The sequence below is a fragment of the Bactrocera tryoni genome, chromosome 3, assembly GCF_016617805.1.
Source record: "Bactrocera tryoni isolate S06 chromosome 3, CSIRO_BtryS06_freeze2, whole genome shotgun sequence".
Classification (NCBI taxonomy): Eukaryota; Metazoa; Arthropoda; class Insecta; order Diptera; family Tephritidae; genus Bactrocera; species Bactrocera tryoni.
Window position 1 is genome coordinate 71581603 of NC_052501.1, and position 20495 is coordinate 71602097.

Below are 20495 nucleotides of genomic sequence, written 5' to 3' on the forward strand. Positions count from 1 at the left end.
AATTATTTACAAAAGCACTTTTGTCTCAGTCTCAATCGCCCACACTTTGAATTTTAACGTTAATGAACCCAGACTTATGTAAAACTATGCAAGGGTACTTGTGCTTCATGCTGTCTCTTTCACTTTACCGTTTCTTTTTTGTCTTTTTTTTTTTTGTTTTCGGGCGAACAAAGACTTGATCCAAAGGAAATTATTTATGCTTAACTCATTTTACCAAATGAATTAAAAGACTAACGAAGCGTTAACCAGGGAAATGTGCTAGCCAGCGGGAGTAAGGGATAGAAACAGAGAAACAGCAGGAGACGAAAAAATGCAACAAAGCGGAGAAAATAGGCGATAAATGTTTAACACCAGCGCCGGGCAAGTGCAGTTCAACTCTCGGCATTGTCAAGGAAAATTAGCACACTCAAGACGCGCGAGTAAGCTGATAGACGCATTCAAGTTCCTGCAATGTGATCGGTATATATGTAGGTTGATGTCAGTAAGAGAGTCGTGCCTTTATATACATATTTATATATGGGTGGATATGTCGTCTTTATTAAATCTTTTTTGTCCACTTGTGCGCGCCTTAAGTGGCTTTTGATCCTGAGTAGCAGCGCCGGCACTCGCATTGAGTATTTATCTTTCAGGCAAAAATCGCAAAAAAAAGAATGCACGAAGCAGCGTCACAAAGCACGCAAGTTAAAGGCACGCGTTGAAAATATTTTAATTACTATGGGAAAATTGCACTTCTTTTGTCTGGTTTTGGGCAACGTGCGCTTTTCCTCTTTACTTCGTAATTCATTTCTTTCTTCCAACTGAGCCGCTTTTAATTACACGAAAGTTCGCAAGACGTAAATCTACAAAAGCGCGCAACTTCAAGCGAAATATGTACGCTTGCTGCTTTTTGGCTTATTAATTTTTTATTATCCAAAGTTTTGCAACTTATTTTCACTTGCTATTTGCTTATTTTCGTTTACAAAGTGGAGGGAAGTGGTGAAGTTGCACAGAAAATGTTTCGTTTTCAAAGAGAAATGATGCTTGAGACATTAAAAATTGTTTGCGGATAACTTTTTAAACTACAAAACGCTAACTAAAGCGATGTGATAACTCTATAATTATCGTAAATACCTAAATAAATGTACATACCAGAGACTTTAGAAAACACTTTTCAAGAACGAGAAACTTTTAGAGAGCGTTGAAGTCTCGACTATCACCGGGAGTCACTGACTCTAATACTAAAGAGTGATCCAATACGAGGTTCTCTACTTTTTTCAAGAAAAAACTTGGAAACTTAAAATTTAATGAGGAATGTTTGTTATCATTCGAAAGAACATTCTTTGGCATTTCTGTTTTGAAGATTATCTCTTTCAAAGTTTGGCGCTGGTTACGTCTCAGGTGGTTCATCCATTGAGTTTAATTTTTGATGACTCGTTCGAGCATTTCGACTAGTAACTGGCGAATGACTCGGGTGATGTTTTACTCCAAGGGCTGAATCGAAGCGGGATTGTCCGCATAGACTTTAGACTTTACATATCTCTACAGGAAAAGTCTAACGGTGTGATATCACATGATCTTTATGGCCAATCGACCGACCTAAAACGTGAAATTATCTGCTCATCGAAGTGTTCCCTCAATAAAGCCATTGATTAATGCAATGTGTGGAAAGTAACGCCGTCTTTTTGAAACCAAATGTCGTCGAGATCACAAGCTTCAATTTCAGGCATCAAATAGTCATCATGGCGCGATAACGGTCGCAATTGACGGTTGCGTTCTCACTGGCATCAATTTCATCAAGAAATATGGACATACTTGTATGATTCCACTGGTCCACAAATCACACAAACTGTTGTATTAAATGGCAGCTCTTAAATCTATTCAGGTTGCTTTTCATCCCAAATGCAACAAACTTTCTTGTTTACATATCCATTGAGACAGCGATGGGCCTCATCGCTGGACAAGATGTGACTCGAAAACGTCGTATCTTTTTGGAACTTTTGAAGAGCCCATAGAGCGAAGCATTGTCGCTTAGGATGGTCCAGCGGCTTCAGTTCTTGTACAAACCAACGCCCTCCATACGTCAGTCCCAGCTGCAGCGAAGGAAATAATTTTTCCGAAGCGCAGTCTATTAGTGCAGTCTATTAATGCTTTTTGTCCGATGCTCTTATGGCTGCTGCAGACCAGTTTGCTTTCAAGTCTGGAAGGTTTTTGGTCACTTTTTTGTTGCTCCTGTTTAGCATGATGAGCTTAGTTCATTATGCGTAGTAACTCAGTTTTTGAGATATCGATCTGAAATTTTACACACAACTTTTTCCACCCAGGTTAAGTTATGTTAGGTCGCAGAGTTGATCCGAAATCGGTGAAGCCCACTTTGACAGATATTCGTCCATTGTTCATATTACCCATAAACTCTTAAAGGTGGATCACCATAATAATCTTCCTCTATATTGAGCTCAACTCAAATCTATTAAAGCGGATTATATAAATCCCAGCCACTTCGTTAGGTTCTCTATTAGTTTATCTACCGCGATATTTCAATCACAGTCTGGCGAAATCAGGACAATAGGAGAGGAAATAACAAGATGATTCCAGCTCGCCTTCCTCCACACAACTCCAAAGAACGTCCGACGTATTATTTAGCCACATCTTCTGTGAAATTTTCGGACAGTGTCCAGTCAGAACACCTATTTGCGGCGAGATTGACTTTGCTAAGGTCCAGTAGTTTAGAAGCGTAGTCGCTCAAGTTCTGGTTTCTGACCAGCACTTGCTTACCTCACTGGAGGTCCAAAAGTCTAGCGCCAAAAAGCAGGAAGATATTGAGAAACCGACTCGCTTGGAAGAAATTGGGGAAAGAGTGCCTTATTTATTGAGCTCATCGGCCTGCGATCCCGCTCTGACTAACACAAGTCTAATATGGAAGAAGCTGGAGTCTACCGCTAATGAGGTCATGTACATACAGCTCGATTAGTTTTGAGCGCATAGTCCGCGAACTCAAAGCCATTATAGCCACGGCTATCGGAGTAAATGCACACCTTTCTGAAGGAAGCTGCACTGCATCTGGTCTACGATCTGGTTGTCTGAAACTAGAGTTGATTGAGAGCTTCCGGCTTCACCAATTATTTTGCCTCTTAACTTCATTACGTCCATAAAAGATCTCGCTACAACCATTCTCAAACGACTTTATTCAGTCCACAAATGCCTCGCAGTTGTGTGAGCAGAGAAGGAACCGCCGGAAGCAAGTTCTGCGATGCAGTGATCCAGATTGAAAGGAATGCAATTGAAAAGGTGGAGAATTTCAGTGTACCACCTTTAACACGGAAGCCAGCTATATATACTTCGAAGAGGAGATGAGCCTAAATTGAAGTGAGAAAACAAAAATTTCTGGAATCTTGATTGAAAAAGTTAAAAAAAAAAGAAAAGTGAGTGATGATGAAATAAATAAGAACTAACATAACTGTTTATAAGCTTACTAAAATGTAGTTGCGCAAAAAGAATTTCGACAAGCGCAGCACAAAAATTTCGGGCAAAATCGGCAAAAACGTTTAAATGCCATTTGCCCGAAATGAAAATATTTTGGTCTAAGTATGTAGCTTAGCTCCTTAGGTATTTGGCGAGTACATAGTGATGCCGCTCCGCTCTTGACAAAAGAATTGCCGACAACAAACTGAACTGACGAAAGTCACTTACAACTCAACAGCATCGTATTAAATACGATGAAGTAGACAACCAACAACGAATTGAAAGGAAACCGAAAAAAGAAATGTCAAAAAATACTTGAAGACTACTTAAAAAGTAGTTGAGATAGAATGTGGAAAGAAATTTAACTTAAGTCATAATACCTAATGGACTGCTTCTATAACTAGAAGGCATAGAGTAAGTGAGAATTTTGCGATAAAAAATTTTAGAAGACAATTCAACCAACCGACAATAACTCTCCAGAAAGGTAACAATAAAATACGTGACAGCTGTTCAACACAGTTAAATGTGGGTTCCAAGCCCCATCCAGATCAAAGTCATTAAGAACGACAATACACAACTTCTAGAGCTATTGTACACTCGAGCTCTATCCAATATATTGGAGGTGTCTTATGAGCTATCTATTGAGCTATGTGCTTCCAACCAGAAACGCCTTCCTTCGAATGTGAAACTTCTACAGAAGAGACAAAGCTTTACACCCACATCGTCTATTGGCTCTACACAAGTGTCATCTGTTCCACATGAACACATGGTACTGTTATATGGTGTATAGCGTTATCGAAAAAGTGCCTTATTAAACCCCTGGACGGATGCAACGGGCCTGTTTACTGCCGATTACAGGTGCAATGAAAGTAACGTCAACTAGGTATCTGCAGGTTATCCTCAACATCCGACCAATACATATCCGATTAAAGTATAAGCTTTCGGCCAGCTGTCTCTTGATCTTAGGGCATTAGAATGAAACTCAGCGTCAACACCGGCAAAGCATCACACTCGAGCTTACTAATAAACTCGGGTTAAAATGACAAGCAATCGAGAGTGGAAGACTTATGAAGAATTAAAACTACGTCTTCATTTTCGGTAGAGAAGATTGAACCAATGCTGCTTAATCGACAGTTCCAACGTGAATATGCACCGGCGGGTCCTTCGAAGTTATCCATAATCAGAAGATATCTTAAAACTAAATGACGACAATTCAATCTTTCAGGCCGAAATTGTCAGCATAACATAAGGTGCCAAGTAGGCTTTTGCTCTAACAAACAAGGCTATAAACCTTCTAGTGGATAGCAAAGTGGCAATTAAGGCTAACCGTAGGCCAAAAAAAGTCAGAATGAGCCTGGAATTCATCAGAGTACAGTATTTTTGTGAGTCCATGAGATAGAGGGAAGGCCACAATAGACCTCAGACCGCAAGACAAAGCTCTATTTAAGATATTCTATATTTTATTTTATTCCATTTGGTGCTTTTTCTTGCCGAACTTTATTTTTTTTAAATCTAAATAACCAGCAATATCTAGTAAGCAAGGACTAAGTTCAGGCTGAGCCGAGCATGGATGTTCGCTAACCCTAAAGGCGAACAAGGATTACAAACAGAAACCGAAACTTGAAATTGAAATATTGAAACAGAAGCTTTGAATATCAGCTTGATTCAACAAAATAGATCTACGAGTTATCGTACGTCTTATACATTAATATCAATGGTATTCGGCAGGGCTTAAGGTCTCAGATTGTCTATGAAAACATGTTTTGTTTGAACTCATAAGAATCTAGCTGTCAACCAGAACCGTTTATGGAGTAAGTAAGGTTAGGTTAGGGTAAAAGGTCGATCCTAAGAGGGATCTCACTTGACTGCTCCATTTTAGTACTTAACACTCCTAAATACTGGATCATAAGACTCTTACAGATCGACAAAGTGATTTATTCATATCTCACATTGGTTGACACAGCTAATGTTAGTTTCGGCTATGTCTTTTGGTTCACCTAAGGTAAGTCATCAAGAAATTTCAGCCTCATCTTGCAAATTGTGGACAATGGAGGAAAAATCACGTGGATATTGCTTCCTCATGAATACCTATTGGACAATGTCCAGTGAACACTGCTATCGAAATTTTGGACGAAACACTTCTCTAATCTGCTGAATGACAGTGAAAGTATAATCACTGGAGTTAATGAACCCGATTCTCCAATCGATGCTGATGGACGGATGTTCCATTTCCCGACCATGAAAAAGTTCGTATAGCAATTACCAGTCTGAAGAACAACAAAGCGGCGTGGGCCGATGGATTGCCGGCCGAGATATTCAAACACGGTGGCGAAGAACTGATAACGAGCATGCATCAGCTACTTTGTAGAAATTGATCAGACAAAAACATACCCGACGATTGGAATTTAAGTGTGTTCTACCCAATCCATAAAAAGGGAGATCCCACGATCTGCACCAACTAGATTAAGGCCAACCATCAACAAACTGATTGGATCTTATCAATGTGGCTTCAGGGCTGGAAAATCAACAACTCACCAGATATTTACCACGCGCCAAATCTTGGAACAGACGCGTGAAAAGAGGATCATTATCCCTGTGCAGAGGCGTGGACGATAGCAACATCTGATGAGTCTTCGTTACGAGTTTACGAGAGAGAGGTTCTGCAGAAGTTTTGTGGTCCTTTATTTATTGGCAACGGAGAATACCGCAGTCGACGGAACGATGAGGTGTACGAGATATATGATGATATTGACGAAGTTCAGCGTATTAAGAGACAGCGGCCAGGTAGGGAAGAACCTCGGGGTATATTTTAAGATACAGTTACTCTATGCTCCAACACGCCGTAGCGTCTTAATGTAACTTTGCAAGAGGTCCTTGGGGCGCCCTGTATTTATTCATATTTAGCGAGGATCTACACGCAGAGTAGACATAACTAAGCTGCTGTTGACAAAGTCACCAAAAGCCAGCTACGTCAAAGCAAAGGAACGGTTCTTCTCTGCTCTATATATATGCTTCGAAAGTCACAAGAAAACAGAAGAAATTTGCAACCACAACTACAGGAAAAGCATCCTTTCAAGAGGCAAATAATTTTTCAAAAAAGAAGCAAAAACAAAAGTACGAGAAAAATATGAAATAATTGAAATAAACATAAAAAGCAAAACGTAGCTCAAAGGTGAACTGTGCGTGGAAATGCCGGCGGTTTGGCAATGTTTTCCTGCTAAAGAAATATGTATTTAAAGTGTGTATGTACAAAGCTATATCTATATTACGAACTGGATGTATATGCATATCGGTGTAGCCTTGGCTGACAGTCAGGAAATTAAAACCGACAAAGAGTGGTGAGCACATTAAGATGAAGATGCAGGAAACGGATGGCAATATTTATGCTACATGCACGCACACACAGACAACATATACATAATACATATATAGGGGAATATATTTTTACGGCAACTACACATGCACACCTGCACACACGCACATGCAATGCCACACAGAGCTCTAAGAAACCTGCCTGAAATATGTACTGTCTATATGTCTGCAGGCTTGTCACTTTTATTACAAAGTTTATTGCGCAAACAAACAGGTTAAACACTTTTAGTTGGCAACAACAACAAAAAAGCACACACATAAACTCTTACAAACAGCAGCTTGAAGGTGATTTCTTACTTGCAGCACTTTACAGTCGCTAAATATGCTGTGTGCGACAGTGCCACACATGTGGCTGCCAAAATAAAATTTGGTAACAGTTACAAAATTTTATGCACATATACAGAAGAAATTTGTGTAAGAACAAGAAAAAACTGAAGCATCAAGTTGAAATACCCTGCACAGCAGTCTCTTTTTGAAGAAAAAAAGGCATAAAAAGATCTTTTTCTTGTTTTTTATTTTTCAGTTTGCATGGCAGCTATATGATATAGTAGATCGATCTCGAAAATTTCATCAGATGTATTAGCCATTCTCCAGAAAATATAATTTTCAAGAATTTCGTGGAGATATCTTGAAAACTAAAAAAGTTTTTCATACAAGAAATTGGTTTTGGTCGTTCAGTTTGTATGGCAGCTATATGCTACAGTGATCCGATCTAGAAAATTTCTTCAGACATTTTAGCCATTCTCCAGAAAATATAAATTGCAAAAATTATAGAGATACCTCGATAACTGAAAAAGTTTTCCATACAAAAACTTGATTTTGATCATCCAGTTTGTATGGCAGCTATATGCTATAGTAATCTGATCTCGAAAATTTTTTCAGAAATTTTAGCCTTTTTTTAGAAATGAGTATTTGCAAAATTTTGTGGAGATATCTCGATAACATAAAAAGTTTTTCATACAAAAACTTGATTTTGATCGTCCAGTTTGTATGGCAGCTATATAATACAGTGAACCGATCTAGAAAATTTCTTCAGATATATTAGCCATAGCTAGAAAATATAAATTGCAAAAATTTTGTGGAGATATCTCGATAACTAAACAAGTTTTTCATACAAGAACTTGGTTTTGGTCGTCCAGTTTGTATGGCAGCTATATGAAATAGTGGTTCGATCTCAAAAATGTCTTCAGATATTCTAGCCTTTTTTCAGAAATATATAATCTAAGTTTTCTTCAGAAAATAATATATGCCAAATTTCGTGAAGATATCTCGATAACTGAAAAAGTTTTTCATACAAAAACTTGATTTTGATCGTCGAGCTTGTATGGCAGATATATGAAATAGTGGTCCGATCTCAAAAATGCCTTCAGATATTCTAGCCTTTTTTTAGAAATGAATATTTGCAAAATTTTGTGGAGATACATATCTCGATAACTGAAAAAGTCTTTCGTACCAGAACTTAATTTTAATCGTCCAGCTTGTATGGCAGCTATATGCTATAGTAATCTGATCTCAAAAATTTCTCTATATAATCTAAGTTTTCTTCAGAAAATAATATATGCTAAATTTCGTGAAGATATCTCGATAACTGAAAAAGTTTTTCATACAAAAACTTAACTTTGATCGTCCAGTTTGTATGGCAGCTATATGCTATAGTGATCCCATTACTTCAAATATATTAGGCTTTCTCTATAAAATAATATTTGCAAAATTTCGTGGAGATATCTCGTATATACAGACAGACGTGCACGCAGATATGGCTAAATCTGCTTAGCTCGTGGGGCTGCTTATTGTTTCCAACGTTTCTCTCTGATTATTCCAAACTTAGTTGCAAAATTAATATACCGTGTGTAGGCTACAAAAAAACCATGCTTACACACACAATCACTCATAAATTTTTGCAGTTCTGGTTATCGTGTGTTTGCCTATATCTCTCAGCATTCACACTTCTTGTTCGCTCAAGACTTTTGGTTGCACGTATAATTTTGTAATTGAATTTCCAAATTCAATTAAATCAATTTTGTTACAATTTATAAAAACCAGAGCCTTCACAAATACACAAACAATGCTGCCAAGTCGTAATTCATGTAGCATATATTTTTTTTTGATATTTTGTATTGAGTAAGTAAATCAACAACTTTGCAAAAGTGATATTCTATATTACAAAATTGTCTGCTCTACAAAAAAGATTTTTTTAATTTTTTCCATAAACACTTTTCTTCAAAAGTTATACGCAGTTAAACTTGTACAACAAATGACCTGAGCATTCATATAAATGATTCGTAGATTCTGTGTTGCTCATACGACATGGTGTACCATACGAATGCACTACATTTGCTGCATAATTTTAATTGCAAATAACTTTTAAAAGAGTGGCTTTATGAAAAAAATTATTAAGAGCTTTTTTGTAGAGCGGAAAATTTTGTATAAGAAAATATCTTTTGCAAAGTCGTAGGTTAATTTTATTTTGAGATAAAATAAAATTATTGTAATAAACCACAAATCCCCTATAAAATATATGTGAAAAATAAATTGATTTAGGCACGTTTTAAATTAAAAATAGTTTGTTTCCTTTGGAAAACATATTTTTCGGGAAAATACTGAAATTTCAGGGGACAACAGCCCTTAAGGCTTATATATGGTATGAAGTTATGCACATATGTACAGTATTTACAATTATTTACGAGTCTTTAAATCTTTACAAGTTTACTTAGTTTCCTTTGTATGCCCTTCGGGCGCCACATTTCCACATTTACCGCTGTGCCGCACGTGAAAAGTAGCAACAACTGTACAAGCACAAGCATTTATGTCATTATGCTTGTATATCAACATACTTACTACTACTTACTAGTAGTCCTTCATACTCTCATATATTTAAAAACATTTTGTACACATTCTACATGTTCTTTTCACCACCGGCATTCCTCAGCCAGCAAAAGCCACAACAAGAAAGAAAATGTATTATATAATAATCAAATAAATATGGCAGCTTTCTTGTTGCATAAATGTTGCCCTTATGTACAGCTACGGAAGATTATTCCAAGAAAAAGCATTAACAAGCTAACTCAACTTTTACATGGAAAATTATTTTAAGGAAATGGTGAAAAAACTATGCTGTACCAAAAATCAATAAAAATCGTCAATAAAAGGTAAAATACTTTGCATACAATTTTAACATTCTCTACCGTAGGCAGGGTGTTCTTATACTGATTATAAGGATTAAGCCTTTTATGGTAAAAATTACTAAGTAGGAATTAAAATTTATTAATTTATTAGCAATTTAAAGGCAATTTGAAGATTGTTGTTGTGATATATCAGCTGGCATCCGTAGCCTAGTTCCATCACACCAAGATGCTTAGGTTATGAATAAAATATTCGAATATCAGGACTTAACAATGAAATCAACTTAATCTATTTTGCAGAAAAGGTAGCTTGTTGCCAAAATATAGAATTTCAATATTCAAATATTATTTGATATCCTTGGTGTATCTAACACCAATATGTTAATATCCCGATTCAACCGGCTGAACACTAGTTATTAGTAGAAGTGATGCTCTAACGTTTCCTGATTGGCAGACAAGCTTTAAGTTCTGTCGATTCCATGTTACATGTTACAAGTTTCTGAAATTGACATTTTTTATGCGGTAACTGTCTTTCTACTGGAATTTTATACTCCCAAATACTGTTAAATCGACTGTAATTTTCTACCAAATTTTGTCAAATGTCTTACGCCTTACCACAAAGGCAACAATTCGTATCCGACTACAATAGAAAGTAGTTTGAACCGATCCTTCTCTTGAAGGAAGTTAAATGTATTTCTACCCGGTAAATACCTTTTCCAAATATCTTTAATTTCCAATTGAGATATTGACTTTTTTAAGCGCTCCAAAATTCAAATGTGATAAGATGATCAATCATCAAACTAATGTTATACAAGAAAACAGCCTACATTCCTATATCAGATAATGGAACATATACTAACTAAATCGCTGAGATGAATGACTCTTTAGTTTACCGAAATTTCGGAGCTGACAAAATTACTTGCACCAGCATAGGAATGAAGGAGCTCTTATCCACAAACCACTAATCCAGTTAAGCAAGTACTGGAGAAGCTTTACGAGCAATGTCCGAAAAAAAGTTTTTGTGCTGAATATATACGGAAGAAAGTTGTTTTCGAGTAAAAGATTATTTTCCACAACAAAAAAAAACCGGTTCCAACAGTTGATATAAAATAGTGGAACCCATCGTTCTCTCAAATATAACACTATATCAAAGAGATCTCTGAGCTCATACTATTAGACAGACAGTTAGACATCCAGGGGAAATAGTGGAAATATAAATTAAGCACCTAAGCCGATTTTTTAGAGATTCAAAGCTTAACTGATATCCAACTACCCGAATATTTCTTCTGGCTTCACAGAGGACTGTACATAACATTCTAAGTCTGATCCCTCGCCTTACTGAGGGATCTGCCAACATACCAAACCTAACGAATAGTGTTCAACTTAAACTAATTCTTTTGCTATACGATTACCGCTACAAAAAATGCTAATAAAAACATTTTAAGGCCATACTTTCGTTTAAAAAATGCTTTTTACTTTTACGGCCATGTGATACACGGCATTTCAGCTCAAGATTCAACATATAGAAGTTCATATAGACTATAACTTAAAAATGAGATAGAAATTTGTAGAAAACGACAAACCAAAATAAAACCACAAACACGCAAGAGTTTTCTAGAGATTTCAAAAGTTTAGAATGACAATTGAAACTAAGCTGCTGAGCTACAAACGCATATTGAATAAACGAAATACAGGGTACACCAACTTCTCTGTGTCTATGTATCTCTAGCTTTATGGAATTTTGATGGCAGATTGAGTTACTCAAACTGGTTTTAGAAAAAAATTATTATACATATTTTTCAGAATTTAAAAAAATCGTTTTCGAAGAAAAAATTATGCATTTCTTAAAGAAAATCTGAGAAATATTTCCTTTAAGTATTCCCGACAAATACTTTTCGAGTTATTCGCTAATAACCAAGCGTTCTTTAGCGCTCTGGATCTGGAGCAGCTGCAAGAGAGCCATAAATTGTATTTCAAATTCTCAAATTTATGTTTTTCGAACTGGTGACTAGTGATCAAAATCAACATAAAGACCTTTTCATACACCTTGGGCTATAAAAATGCGTACTACGTATAAGAGTTTTTAGAGCAATTATTCGCTAGAACTCCTACCTCGATTTTTATACTCTCGCACCAAAGTTGCTAAGGAGAGTATTATAGCTTTGTTCACATAACGGTTGTTTGTTAGTCCTAAAACTAAAATAGTCAGATATAGGGTTATGTATACCAAAGTGATCAGGGTGACGAGTAGACTTGAAATCCGGATGTCTGTCTGTCTGTCCGTCCGTCTGTCCGTCCGTGCAAGCTGTAACTTGAGATATCACGATGAAACTTGGTACACGTATTTCTTGGCTCCATAAGAAGGTTAAGTTCGACGATGGGCAAAATCGGCCCACTGCCACGCCCACAAAATGGCGAAAACCGAAAACATATAAAGTGTCATAACTAAGCCATAAATAAAGATATTAAAGTGAAATTTGGCACAAAGGATCGCATATGCGGACGTAATTTTTTTGGAAAAGTGGGCGTGGCCCCGCCCCCTACTAAGTTTTTTGTATATATCTCGGAAACTACTATAGCTATGTCAACCAAACTCGATAGAGTCGTTCCTTTAGGCATTTCCACATACAGTTCAAAAATGAAAGAAATCGGATAATAACCACGCCCACCTCCCATATAAAGTTTATTTTGAAAATCACTAAAAGTGCGTTAACCGACTAAATACTAAATTCTACGGAAGAAATGGCAGAAGGAAACCGCACCTAGGCTTTTTTTAAAAATTGAAAATGGGAGTGGCGTCGCCCACTTATGGACCAAAAACCATATCTCAGGAACTACTAGACCGATTTCAATGAAATTCAGTGTATAATATTTTCTTAACACCCTGATGACATGTACAAAATATGGGTGAAATCGGTTTACAACCACGCCTTCTTCCAATATAACGCTATTTTGAATTCCATCTGATGCCTTTTCTGTATAATACGATATATATACATTAGGAACCAATGATGATAGCGGAATAAAACTTTACAAAAATACGGTATTTGAAAAATATTTAAATGACGAATAATGAAATCTCGATTCTGACTTTATCATGCGAGAGTATAAAATGTTCGGTGACACCCGAACTTAGCCCTTCCTTACTTGTTTTTTTTTTTTTTGTTATTTGACCCACCTACCTAACTACAAAATTGCCCCACCCTGTATAAAAAACTTTGAAAGTAGTGAATACGAAATGATGATGCGCCGAGTGGATATTGAAAGTGCATGCAGAAGGCATTAGAAATTCCAGTAAATCAAATAAAAATTATTGAGAAATGCAAACTAAAATGATTGCATGATTGAGGAAAAAGTGAAAGAATTTTAACTGAAATTGAGTAACATTTGCATTTGCAGAAAGCACGAAAGAGTAGAATCAACAAATATACGTATATCAACTTTGCATCGCCCTTATGTTGCAGCCACTGGTCATTGGTATAAAATTGTATGACAGACGACCACATTTACTCGATATTGAACTCAATAAAAAATTCATTGACACATTTGGGCAAACAATACATGGCAATTATATGCAACCAGACTTGTTGATAAACATTTCATATTCATGCGTTCCGAGGAAAACACTGCTCACATACCTTCACACACAGATTTATGCTCCTGCACGGATACACAGATATTACTCACACATACAAATATATATATGTTTGTACATGTGTTTGAGAGACAATGTATAACATGGCAGCCGAAATTTCGAAGCTGACAAAATTACTTGCAGCAGCACAGCAATGAATAGCAGAGCAAACAATGAGTGCAAATTTAATACGGTGGCAATATTTGTTTTTGCTTTTAGATTTGGTTTGGCAAAAAAACAATTTACAAAAACCAAAAACAAGAAAACATGCAAATTAAATTTCATCAAAGCAAAAAGAAGATCAACAACAATGTAAATAAACTTTTACACCGACTGCAAGCAGTTGCAAGCTAGACAACAAAACCGCATGAAATAGCACCTAAAAATATGCAATGGAATAGAAATACCACTAGAGATTGCGAGCGCCGGAAAAAGTGAGCTTTTCCTTGTAAACGCTGCAAAGAGATGCCTACTTTTTGGCATGGAGTTCTCTTTAGGGTGCTAGGGCAGTCTTGAGTGCCAAGAAAGGGTCCAATTTGAAGAGTTAATGCTAGAAACAATGAAGAAGACACATTTTCAGGCCTTATTAAATATGTATTTGGGTAATCAGTGCACAGAATCGCTTATTTTAAGAGTTTCACTACAGGCGACGGTGAAAAAAATCAAAAGCGATATGCTTATCCTTGCTTAGCTTCTTGTGCGAATTGCCGCTTCTGCGACTTGGAATCTAAAACACCAGAGCACCTGTTAATTGACTTCACAGCAATCTGTAAGCGCAGGATAGAGGCCCTTGTATCCATGTTCCAAATAGGAATCACATCACTTCAATAGCATCTAACAGTATATAGGTATGTTTCAATTTGCTGGGCTTGTTGAGACGTTGTGACTTAGGAGAGGGCACAATAGACCCTATCTCGTGGTGCAATCCTCATTTACTTATTTGATCTAATGCTCATCTAGATTTGTTTGTAAAAGACGCACGGTTTTAGATTAAATTGCCGGTCTAGTTAAAAAAAACATCAATTTTGTACAGAAAAAATTTATATTTTTGAAAGCATAAAAGGTGTTTTCGCATAAGATATTGTAATACTATAGAAAACATGCTTTGAGTACCCAATCGATTCCTCTTGCTAGTAATATAAACCAAATTCATAAACTTTTATGAAAAATATTTAAAAACAAAATTGCCAAATTATACCAGTTTAAGTTTTCAGAGGGTTGCTTTACTTTAGTGCTGCCCTTACACAGTTCCTCTCCTGAGTTTCATATAGAACTTATTGGTGTGTTGGAATTTCCCGGCAAGCAAAACTTTGTTGCCTACATTTGGGCTGATAATTTTCAACCGCATTCCTGAAAACAAGAAAATGCAGAAATTTTCTCCTCCTTTAACTGCAATCCAGAAAACTTGGATCACTGCGTCACAGAGGGCACAGATGGTGCTTTTTTCTCTGCCACATTCCGATGAGAGATATGTGGTTGGAAAGGTGGCATTAGAGAAGAGGCGAAGTGAGCTTTTTCGCGGATAGGTCGAAGCTGGGAGGGAAAGTTGAGGGAAAGTTTTTTGAGTAAAGCTCTTCCTGGATCTCAGCTTTAGACTTCCGTACGACCGTAGTGTTTATCAGGCAGAAGTGGCGGTAGACGAACTGTTACGTAGGACTGCCAATTCCAGGGAGGTGAGTATTCACTCCGATAGCAGAGCGGTATAACTAACGCTGAGCTCGGTAACTGTGCGCTTAAAGCCAGTCAAGAAGTGCCTGTCTTCATCAGAAAAACCATCAAGCTACTTCATCACCAGACTCGTTTGAGAGCCTGGTCATAGCGGAATCCCTGGCAACTGCAAAAACGATGGATACGTTAGAATGCGCAGCCCCACCCCGTTCACATCAGAAAGGTACCGAGTTCAATCTCCATTGGAGTGCCTTGCGTTCAAGAACTGGACCAATGAACCTCGCTTGCGCTTAGCAGGCGCTGATCGACGTCCGACTCCTGTGCGACTGCAAAATCATTTTAGTCTAGAGTAGACCGCAACAGATCTATTGAGCTTCTTGCCTTTCGTCTTGCCGCAATCGAAAGGGTTCTTACTGAATACCGTCCAATAGTCATTCAAGCGGTAAGGCTAAAAATCTCATCGGACGCTAGTTGGCAAAGGAGAGTGCTGTGGAAACATCCAAGCACTTTATTTTCCATTGTCTGGTCTTTGCAAAGACAGAAGTTGAAACATCTCGACAGTTGAAACTGTCACTAGCGGTCTCAACCATTTTGTGATAGGCTCAAAGCGCTTTGTCCATTTGGAGGGGTCCAATGATCTATTATATAAGCATTTTAGGTACCAAAACGCAACGGTGGTCTTAATATAAACCTTATAAAAGAGTGAGAAGCAGACTAAGAGCACTCATTATGTAACACAAATCGAAATTGAGCTGAAAGGAAAATATGTGTGTTCCCCCCAAGAAGCTGCTCATTTGTTGGAACCGTCGATACGGTTCACTATAGCATATAGCAAACTGACCGATAAAGATCTTTGTATACCCTTACCCCTTCGAGGAACAAGCCATGTGTAGAAGTTCACCCAAGTGAGTAAAGTTCTTTGAACGACATTCATTTGGGAGTGGCCAGAACCGATACCAACCGATATGGCTCAAGCAGCTCAAGCGACTTCCGGCCTTAGAACAAGTATCTTCTGGGTATCCAAAGAACAACCGTTTAATAGCGAGCTAAAATGAGAAGGCGAATCATCCCACCTTAGAATTGTCTACTGGGTTTGTGACCCGCCACGTAAATGAGAAGACGAACCATCCCTCCTTAAAATTATCTACTGGGTTTGTGACCCGCCACGTACAAAACGGCCCAAATGTAAAATAAAAAACTGCCTCGGAAGAGAAACCCCATTTAATGACGACCATGGCAAACGCACTAAGATAACGATTTAAGGGCATGAACCTGCAATGTCCGGTCCTTTAATTGGGAAGATGCCGCTGCTCAGCTGGTTGTTGTCCTCGTTAGGGTAAAGGCCGACATCACTGCCGTCCACGAAAAGCGATGGACTGGACAAGGACTGAGGCGAGTAGGTTCATGTGGCCTTTACTGCAGTGGCCACCGAGAAAGCATTGTCTACGCCAATAAAAAAGAAGACGATACCCTTGCATACTATAAAAAGTGCACATGTGAAGGGTATTATTGCTTCGGGACAGCTTTTGTTTCTACAAATAATTGAATTACCTTCGCCCGTCGCACATAGTTTGTCGTGTCTACGAAACTCGAATGAATAAATCAATAAAGTTGGTGCCTCCAACAGCCAGTAGCCGAGGTCGGCGCACATAAAAATTACTACGACAACTTGACGGCATGCGGGCAACAGCAAAGTCGGAACTTTCAAACAAAATGAAAGGTAAAAGTTGCACAGAAGACAACTGCAAATGATACCATTAAGTGCTTTGGCAAATTAAAATGAAATTTCAGATCGAAACGATAAGTGGCAGCACAACAGCACGAACAAAGCGCCAATACAAATGCATATAAATAAAGAAATAAAACAGTTGGAGAAACTATATGATAAAAGACAAGGAAGTAGAATAAATCGCACGGGCGACTAGTGTAGTCTGTTGTAGAAGAAGAGCAATGAGAATTGTTAGAAACGAGAGCTACAAGTTCGGCATGAGTGAGCAAAGTTTATGCCATTGCATGCGATTGAAAACAAGTGCAAAGCGGCAGACAAACGTTCTAGCGCCTTTAAGTATGCAAAATAAAGCGACTAGTGCTAGTAAGTTCTGCTGCTGCTTCTTGTCTATATAATATTTTCGAACAATGTAAACTTTTTTTTTGCCTGAAAGTACTTAAAAATGTGTGCAAGTGGCAGGAAAATTGTGAGTTGGTACTTAAAAACAAACAGCAGCAAATATATCCAAGGAAATGAGCACGAGGAGAAGGCGACGCCAATCGATACGGCCAACACAATGGAAAGTATGCGGGTAGTAGGTAGGTATGTCTGGTACAAGCGCAGCATTTAACGGTACGCTGAGGTAAAAAATGCAACGTGCAACAACTTTGTCTGTCTGAAACTGTCAGTCTAAATGAATATTGGCGTGCAAGGTAAAAGTTTGCTGCAAATTCGCAGATTAAAAGTACACTAACGATAAAAATGACAAAAAGCACGTGCGCTTCGGTAAGGCAGGGAATGAACGGTAGGCAATAACTTTCCATATAACGGGTGGTCCTTGTTGAGTTACTTTTTTCAACAGCTTTTTTTGCTGGATCACGCCAAAATTGCCAGGCATTTCATTATGGAAAGTTTTATTTAGCAATGGGACGCATTTCTGGCTCAATGAGTATGTAAATAAGCAAAATTTCCGCATTTAGAACGAACAGCAACGTGAAACTATTCAAGAGCTGCCACTTCATCCAGAAAAACAACGATTTGGTGTCGTTTGTGAGCCTGTGGAGTCATCGGTATATATTTCTTCAAAAATGATGCCAGTGCGAACATAACCGTCAATGGCGGCCGTTATCGCGCCATAATAACCGACTATTTGATGCATAAAATTGCAGCTCGTGATCGCGACGACATTTGGTCTCTAAAAGGCCGCGCCTCTCTCCACACATTGCATCAATCAATGGATTTATTGAGAGAACACTTCGGTGAGCAGATAATTTCACATTTTGGACCGTTCAATTGGCCACCAATATCATGTGATATCACACCGTTAGACCTTATGCTGTGAGGATATGTGAAGTATAAAGTCTATGCGAACAATCCCGCTTCGATTCAGCCCTTGGAGTAAAACATCACCTGAGTCATTCGCCAGTTACTAGTCGAAATGCTCAAACGAGTCATCAAAAATTGAATTCAACGGATGAACCATCTGAGACGTGGCAGCGGCCCACATTTAAAAAAGATAAACTTCAAAATATAAATGCCAGAGAATGTTCTTTCGAAGGATAATACACATTCTCCATTAAATTTGAAAATTTTTCTTTAAAAAAGTGAAACCTTGAAAAGAATCACCCTTTATAATTAGAAAATTAAGTTAGCGCTCACATTTGCAAATTTTTAATTTCATTTTTTTCATTGTTTTGCTTATTTATAATACAATAAAAACAAAGAAATAATTTAATGGCTTTTAAGTAACAAAAATCGTTGCCTACATTCGGGCATAAATGTTAAATAAAGTAAACAAAAAAGAGGAAAGCTCGAGTAAGCTTCGATGTGAGACATTACTTTTGTGAGGTGAGAGAGTTAAAAATAAGAGAGTTAAAAAAATTTTTAATTCCATTTAAATGAATAATTCAGCCATGATTTGTTATATTTTTTCTTTTTTAAAGCAAAAAAGGGAGAAAGAAATGTGGCTGCCATTGCCTACCTTCAGGCATAAGTGTTTTATAAAACAAAACCACAAAAGATTTCCATGTGAGATATTATTTTCTCAGTGGTTAACAGAAGAGTTGAAACAAGTTTTTATTTAAATTTTATTTTAATTGGAGGAAGTTTGCTTACATTTATCAAATAATTTAGGCAATAGTTTTTCATTTTTTCTTACTTGTAGCGTAAAGCAAACAAGAAAATATACTAGGTTTTTTAGTAAACAGAAATGTTGCCTACCTTTAGGCACACAGTTACATAAAGGATATATGAGAGAGTTAGCTCGAGTAGGCGAGTAGTGCCTCACATTCAAGCATTACTTTCCGGTTAGTTAAAATAAGAACGAAAATGTGTATTTATACAAAAATATATATTTTTATTCGAAGCAATTAATGCATTAGAAAAGTCGCTGAAGAGCTCTTCGTTGAACAGTGGTTGTGAACCACGGAAATGGTAGAAAGCTGTTTTTATTTTTTTTATTTTTATTTTATTTTTTTTATTTCAATTTGATCAGTCGATATTGGTGACAGCTATGTATATGCTATAGTGGTCCGATCAGAACCATATATGCCAAATTTTGTAAAAATTTCTTGTCAAATACAAAAAGTTTTCAATAGAAAAACTTTATTCTGATCTTGCAGTTTATATGTCAGTTACATGCTATAGTGGTCCAAACAAAATTATTGCTTCGAAGATTGTAACGTTAGCTTCAACAATAACCCATCCAAAGTTTCGTACAGATATCTTGCCAGATAAAACAAATTTTCCACACAAGACCATGATTTGGATCGTGCAGTTTATATTGCAGCTATGTATATGCTTTAGTAGTCCGATATCAACGGTTCCGAAAAATGAGTAGCTTCTCGAAGAGCAAAATGCAAGTGCAAAATTCCAAACCAATATCTCAAAAACCGATGGCCTAGTTGGGTATATACAAGCAAACGAACTGGTAAAGAAATGGACATGGTTAAATCGACTTAGCTCAACGCACTCGGCATTTACTATATATTTCTAATATACATTGTCTGTATAGTCATATTATAGGGTCTCTCTAAGCGTTCAAACTTCGTGGCAAATTCGTGAGTCATAACCTTTACGCACTAAAATCACTCAATTGAGCAATTAACAGACCTTTCCTCGTATGTATGCAGTATGGATCGATTTACCATACAAAATAAAAATCATATTATATGTAGTAAACATGAATTTTTAATCCTATGGAAATCGCGTTTAAACTAATATTCAACTCGGCGGGCTGTTGTCTGCACTAAAAATTTGGCTGCGCTTAACTCTGCGGGTTGTTGTCCAGACTGTTTGTGTGCATTGATAAGGTGGCTACCTATCAGTAGATGAATTTTAATCATTAGAAGAGATGGAAATTAAACACACAAGCAAAGTACCAGCTGATCGTTGATGGATTAGCTGGCTGTGCGAAAGACAAAAACTGGTTTCTCAATAATAACTTTGATTTACTCAATTCCTTTGACTGTACGAAAAGTTTATAATATCGATAACGCCAGTCACACCATTTTTGGGCCTGATTTCTGCATGTTAAATTTCAGTTTCCACTTTC

The 20495-nt window shown here is 37.2% G+C and overlaps 1 protein-coding gene across 1 annotated transcript in view; it reads right to left on the reverse strand.

Annotated features, from left to right (window-relative positions):
- LOC120772224 (DNA fragmentation factor subunit alpha-like) overlaps nt 1-20495 on the reverse strand; it is a 109439-nt gene that overhangs the window by 16213 nt on the left and 72731 nt on the right. The gene's annotated exons all lie outside the window — the stretch shown is intronic.